General features: G+C 31.6%; 1 long non-coding RNA gene across 1 annotated transcript; it reads left to right on the top strand.

Annotated features, from left to right (window-relative positions):
• Window positions 1-748: 748 nt before the first annotated feature.
• Window positions 749-5,772, top strand: LOC138312144 (uncharacterized). Its single transcript, XR_011206872.1, has 3 exons — window positions 749-1,533; window positions 4,609-4,689; window positions 5,234-5,772. It is a non-coding gene; the product is annotated as an uncharacterized lncRNA (long non-coding RNA).
• Window positions 5,773-5,954: the final 182 nt, after the last annotated feature.

Genomic DNA, 5,954 nt, shown 5'->3' with positions numbered 1-5,954 from the left:
TGCGTATGATACGTATGAATATCACATGAAATATTTTACATGTCAGAATCATAACTGAATTTTCATCCGATTTTTGTTAAATTTTCAACTTTTCCTAAATTTTGATATTTTCACTCTTTTGCAATATCTCATGTCATTTTTCGGTATATTCTATAAAATCTGTTTTCTCGTTAACTGATTGAGTGTTAGAGACTATATTGTATGGGCGGTATGTGCTCTTGATTCGTGCGAGGCAACTAAAAAAAATCCAGATATATATATTAAGTACATACCCGCGTCATGTTTGGAAAATATCTTCCAAAAAAGTCCAAAATGATTACATCAAAACTCCACACGAAAATAGGAACAAAATTCAAACACTTTTGAGAATAGATTTTTAAAGAAACGATAACTTGTTGTCATGAAAGTGATACCAAATATTGAAAGTGATACCAAATATTGCTTTTGTGTAAATATGAAACCGGCCCTATAAAACAAATATAGGCCTAAGTTATATGTAAGTGTATAGGTGCGTCATATTTGAAAAATATTAAAAAAAAAACATTAAAAAAAAAGTGGTTACATTAAAACTCCACACGAAAATTAGGATCAAAACATATCTTTGAGAACAGATTTTAATGAACCAAGACATGAAATTGATACCAAATATTGCTTTTGTGTAAAAATAAGTCCGGCCGTATGATTTTTTTTTATTTTTTTTTTTTTTGCTTTCCAAATATAACTTAATGCAACATTATTAAAATATTTTAATAACTGCCATATAACTGCATTTGATATATATATATACATGTAACTGTATTCAATGTAAAACATAATGGTATCCCGAGCTAGAATATATCAGGATTTAAATTCTAATTAGCCATTAGGAACCATATCTGTCAGCAATATTTGATCTAATACAAAGGGACGGATGTAGACTGATTTTTTTAATTAAGCAAATTGCAAAATATTCAAATTATGGTCATGTTTAGGATTTGAACAGTGAACTTAATTTTGTGTCCTTTAGAAATAACCTGAAAATATAAGCTTAAATAGGCTACCATTCAGTATAACATTACAATTGCAAATATGCATTAAAAATTATAATGGAAATATCCTTGTCAATTCCTAGATCTAATTATAAATATTTGGTGGTCACTGATCATGGCTTCAAAGCCAACTTTCCACCGAGTTAGGATGGAATCCCGGACTTGCACAAGACTGTGACGTTTCTGACGTCACTAAACATTCTAACAACTGGAATCAAGTGTATTCCGGACATATCTATCTACATCAAAAATAATACTCGCTGATTTTATTTCAGCCAATAAAGTTAGGTTCTTTTTTAAAATAATTCTTAAAGATAAGTAGCAATTAAAAGGATTATTATTTTTCAATCTAATAATTGAAAAATGTCGGTATATCTTCACGTAATATGCTATCCGGATTATGTCTTTTCGGAAATTACACCATCCCGGAACCGATCGCGAAGGACGCTGACAAACGGACTTGACGAATGTTGACAGCAGTTGAATAACAGCTGAACAATACATGGTAAGTTGTACTGGATGAGGCATATAGGGCCTAACCCGTTGTAAGTCAACTTAACAGTTTTTAATTAGAATCACAATGCTTGTTTTTTTTTTAATAATGGTGATAGAACACGCAGTCTGATTTTGATCGGGTTGCACTGAATGCGATTTTTAAACGTTTTTTGTGTTTAGAAAGATGTTTTCAAATTTATAGAAAATTTAATTTTTAACATAAAAATACCAAATTTCAGTAAATCTTACCTTACAAGTACAACATAAGCCCAGGGGAATGCATGATATCGGCTTTATAGGAGATTTCAGAAAAGATGGCGTGACGTCACAGAAAGTTTACATCCGGGTCCTCAAAGGTACAAACACAGTATGGCGACTGATAAAAACAATAACAGATACGTAACATCCCTTGCTTCATAACTCGATACTTTGACAAAGTTTATACTTTCATACTTGCAAATTCTGATTTTGAAATGGTTTCTTATTGTTTCACATGTTACGGATGTTAACATTTTTATATTTTCATTTGTTTTCTTGCTAAATATAACAAGTGTAGATTTAGTGTCGAAGCCACCTAATCGAAGCGCTGCCGGGCCATCACACGTTTGCCGATTTTTCTTCAAACGTATAGAAATTGAGGTCTGTGAAAAAGGTAGTTTATGAATAAAATGATTTATTTCAAATGGTATCATGTTTCTGTTAAACATGTAATAAACAAAACGTGAACCACCTGAACCAGACCACGGCCGCTCGTGTATGGCTTCAATATCGCTGGTAGATCACCGCAGGCCAACAGCATTGTTGGGGAAAAAAATCATCATGAATGATTACCAACACATGATATCTAAAAAAAGTACTTGTGATTAAGAATATAAATATTATCGTAATTTAATATTTCGCACAAATGTTGTTTTTATGGAATGCCCTTGTATCAACTACTGTAGTTACACCGTACACGTTACAATGAATGGTCTGGCCGATCTCGCAAACAAATAATATATGGTAGGAAAACGTTCAGTATATCATGCTGCGCATAACTTTCATTTCTTAATTATTTTCAATTTCAGGGCCGCTTATATGCCATGGACTGTCTGTGTTTATAGTCCTCCAATTGAAATGGTAATAATTTTAAATAAATTTGAATAAGATAATAGGTAGACTTCATTTAAAGTAGATATAAATTACAGTATCGCGGTGACTGAGTAACTAAAATGCCGAGCCAGTATACATTACGCACGACTGGCTTCGAGAATCCTCAATAATACGCAAATATATAGATTTAGAAAGTATGATATCATGAACCACACAAAATGACTACCTTTGTAAGCTTATGAAAACTAAATCCAAAAATGAGATGACAAAAATATTAACCATAAATAACTTAAAATTATATGACACTGAAACAGGACGAAATTCGTGGTTACATCGTTTGTACAGTAATGGCTGCCGTGGGCATGGGGATAGATCTACTAAAGCAATTTTTTAATATTGTACTAATCACACATATTAAGGGTGTTATTATCAAGAAACACAGTACGAAAACAGTAGATATGTCGTAAAAATAAAATTTTGGGTTTTGACTTTGAATTTAATATGATAAATCTATTCCACATTGATAATTGCAATATATCAGTCATGGTTAATACGTAAAGGCCGACCGAGTGATTTTCTCGTGGCGGATCCGAAAAATGGAGTATAATCCAGAGTAACAATATATGAATTACCCATCATGTTTAAAAAATCGTAAATTATTTTAAATATATTTTAATTTACACTGTATCGAGAAATGTAAATAAACGCAATAGTACTTCGAGATTGTTCAGTTAACAATTTATTACAATAAAATGTAAGAACAAAACATGGTGGTACGGCAAGCGTCTTGTGTCCCGTCATTGTTTTATGTGTACAGATATAGGAGTTGTACCTTTGAGCGCCCGGATGTACCTTTGTGTGACGTCATCGCCATCTTTTCTGAAAACTCTCCTTTCTAAGATAATAGTCCCGATTTATATATCATCTGCTTCCTCTGATGACAGACAACAGCGTTCCAAAAAAACTAGGATGTTATAAGGGAGGTAATTCAATCTTAGAAAAGAACGCTTATCTGGGTCACTCAATGCGCTTTTGACCAGACGACATAATACAAGGTAGTAACAATGCCCGATTTGTGATTTGCTATTTTATTGTTTAAAGAATTAATACACCTTCCATCAGAAATCATTCAAATATCTTTTATTTTTATTCAGAAATAATTATACAGACATGTGCGAAGATATTTGTGTCATTTTGCCAGAAATAGATTGGTAAATGGCGACCTCTTCATTTCCCCTGTCAGCGTAATCTAACGATTTGACATGTTTTATAAACAATACACGTTTTCTCTCGTTTGAAACGCAGTTTTTACATCAATTATTTTTTTAAAATAGTTCAAATGTTTATCTTTATGTTGATACCAAATTTAATTTATTCCATCACACGTAACTATTTTTAATATTTTTTTGAAAAAAATCACGATAATATGTTCAGTTAAAATGACACGAAAAAACCTATTTGACCGACTTTTTTCAAAGGGCTGTGTTTATTGTAAAATATCATATAAATTCACTTAAAGCTTATTTATTTAAAGTGTTGTGGACTAAAGCTTATTTACAACTCTAAAAATCTAAATTTAAATACAACGTTTAGAAAAAAATTGAGAAAAATCGCTATTTTTTCACGATAATATGTCGCCAGCCAGTACAGTTACTAGGTGCCTACATGTAAGTCGTTTCGGTACAAGCGAGAGTCATTTCGGTACATTAGTTATTAATGTACCGAAATGATTGTAAGCTATTTGGCGTATAAAATAAATACTGTTAATTAGTGTTAAAGTTATTTATTTGTATAAAGCTTTAGTTGGAATAATACCGGTTTATGATATTTTGAAACAATATTTTAAATGGGCAATGCGCATTGATACATTGATACATAAGTTTTTTGAAGTTTCATAGAAATTTGTCTACTGAATCAATGTTAATTACTGGCTTATGTAATCCTTTTTTGAATTTTTTTCGAAAAAAAATGAACATGGTTGTTGATTTTTTAGGTTGATACCACCGATGTAATCTCCAGCTCCTGTGACAGACAGAGAAGGCTACAATACAGGACAATTTAATTTCCATTCAAGGTAAATATAATATATATTGCCTGATGAATTCATCAATAAGCAAACATTCAAGTGCAGACCAATCTTTTTGTGAAAATTTGCTTTAGTAAAGTGATAGCACTATACAGAGCTACATTTTAGGTTCTACACTTTTATGAGGCAAGCATACCAACAAAAAAAGTAATATCTGACTTACATCCATGAAAACAGGTTAAAAAATATTTCAATAACATAAAATTGAAACTTACATAAATAGTTTGAGTCAGTGGTTTTCAAGTGGGTCTGTCAGGTTTAGGCAAAGAAACAATATTTTATTTTAGGCCTAACTGATAAACATATGGCATATATCAAGGGGCCCTGCTTAAGTTAGAGTCTGATATATCCTTATTGTGGGTCAGTCATTTATCAGGGCCCTTCCTGACTTTCCAGTTTTCTAGTTGTGCATGCATGTACATACATGTGCTTATTATGCCTTTGTGTTACCGGTAATTATTGTTCATCCGTGAAATTTAATAGATTATTGTACAATGCCCTATGTAATATTTTCCCATTTTGATTTTTACAGTGAAAGGAAACATGAAAAGAGGCAAGCAACTGGAGGAGCTGAAAAACTGCAAAATTGTGAAGCTGTGTTATGCAAGTTACAGCATTTATTGATCAATAATAGGTAGAATGCAAATGGTTCAGATGTCATCAATGGATCAGCTCAGCATCCAGAAAGTTGATCATGGGAACTTGAACTGGCATTGACATGAAAACAGCTTAATTTGAAAAGGACATTTTCAATGAAATCAACTTGTTAGGATGACAAGCCTTGTTGGAAAAAGTGTTTTTATCTCACAACAAAAGAGTCTGAACATTTATTTCAACTGGAAGACAGGAAATGGACTTTGATATCCAGTAGTGAATCTAGTGTTGAAATAATAAGGCAAAAGGCATAGATAGTTGAAAGCTTAATGTGTCACACTTATAGACTGACAATTTAACTACATATAAAATGTTGTATATGTTATTTAGGATATTCAAGGAGAATTAATTTTGTTTTACAGTGTATCTTTTGATTGTTTGTGCATAATCAAATTGAAATGAATAATTTTCATCTTATCTGATGAGTTTTTGTCTGTTCCTTAAATTACATTTTGATATAATTTGAGATTTGACATAGGATTGTATTGCTAAGTTACAATAACATAATGCGAGATATGTCATTTGACATGGAATGCGTACTTGTTATATATAGTACATTTCTAGAGAAGTTCTAGAACAATTGTAGACTTTTTCTGATC

This window comes from Argopecten irradians, unplaced genomic scaffold, assembly GCF_041381155.1.
Source record: "Argopecten irradians isolate NY unplaced genomic scaffold, Ai_NY scaffold_0223, whole genome shotgun sequence".
NCBI lineage: Eukaryota > Metazoa > Mollusca > Bivalvia > Pectinida > Pectinidae > Argopecten > Argopecten irradians.
This window is presented reverse-complemented; position numbering and strand designations above follow the sequence as displayed.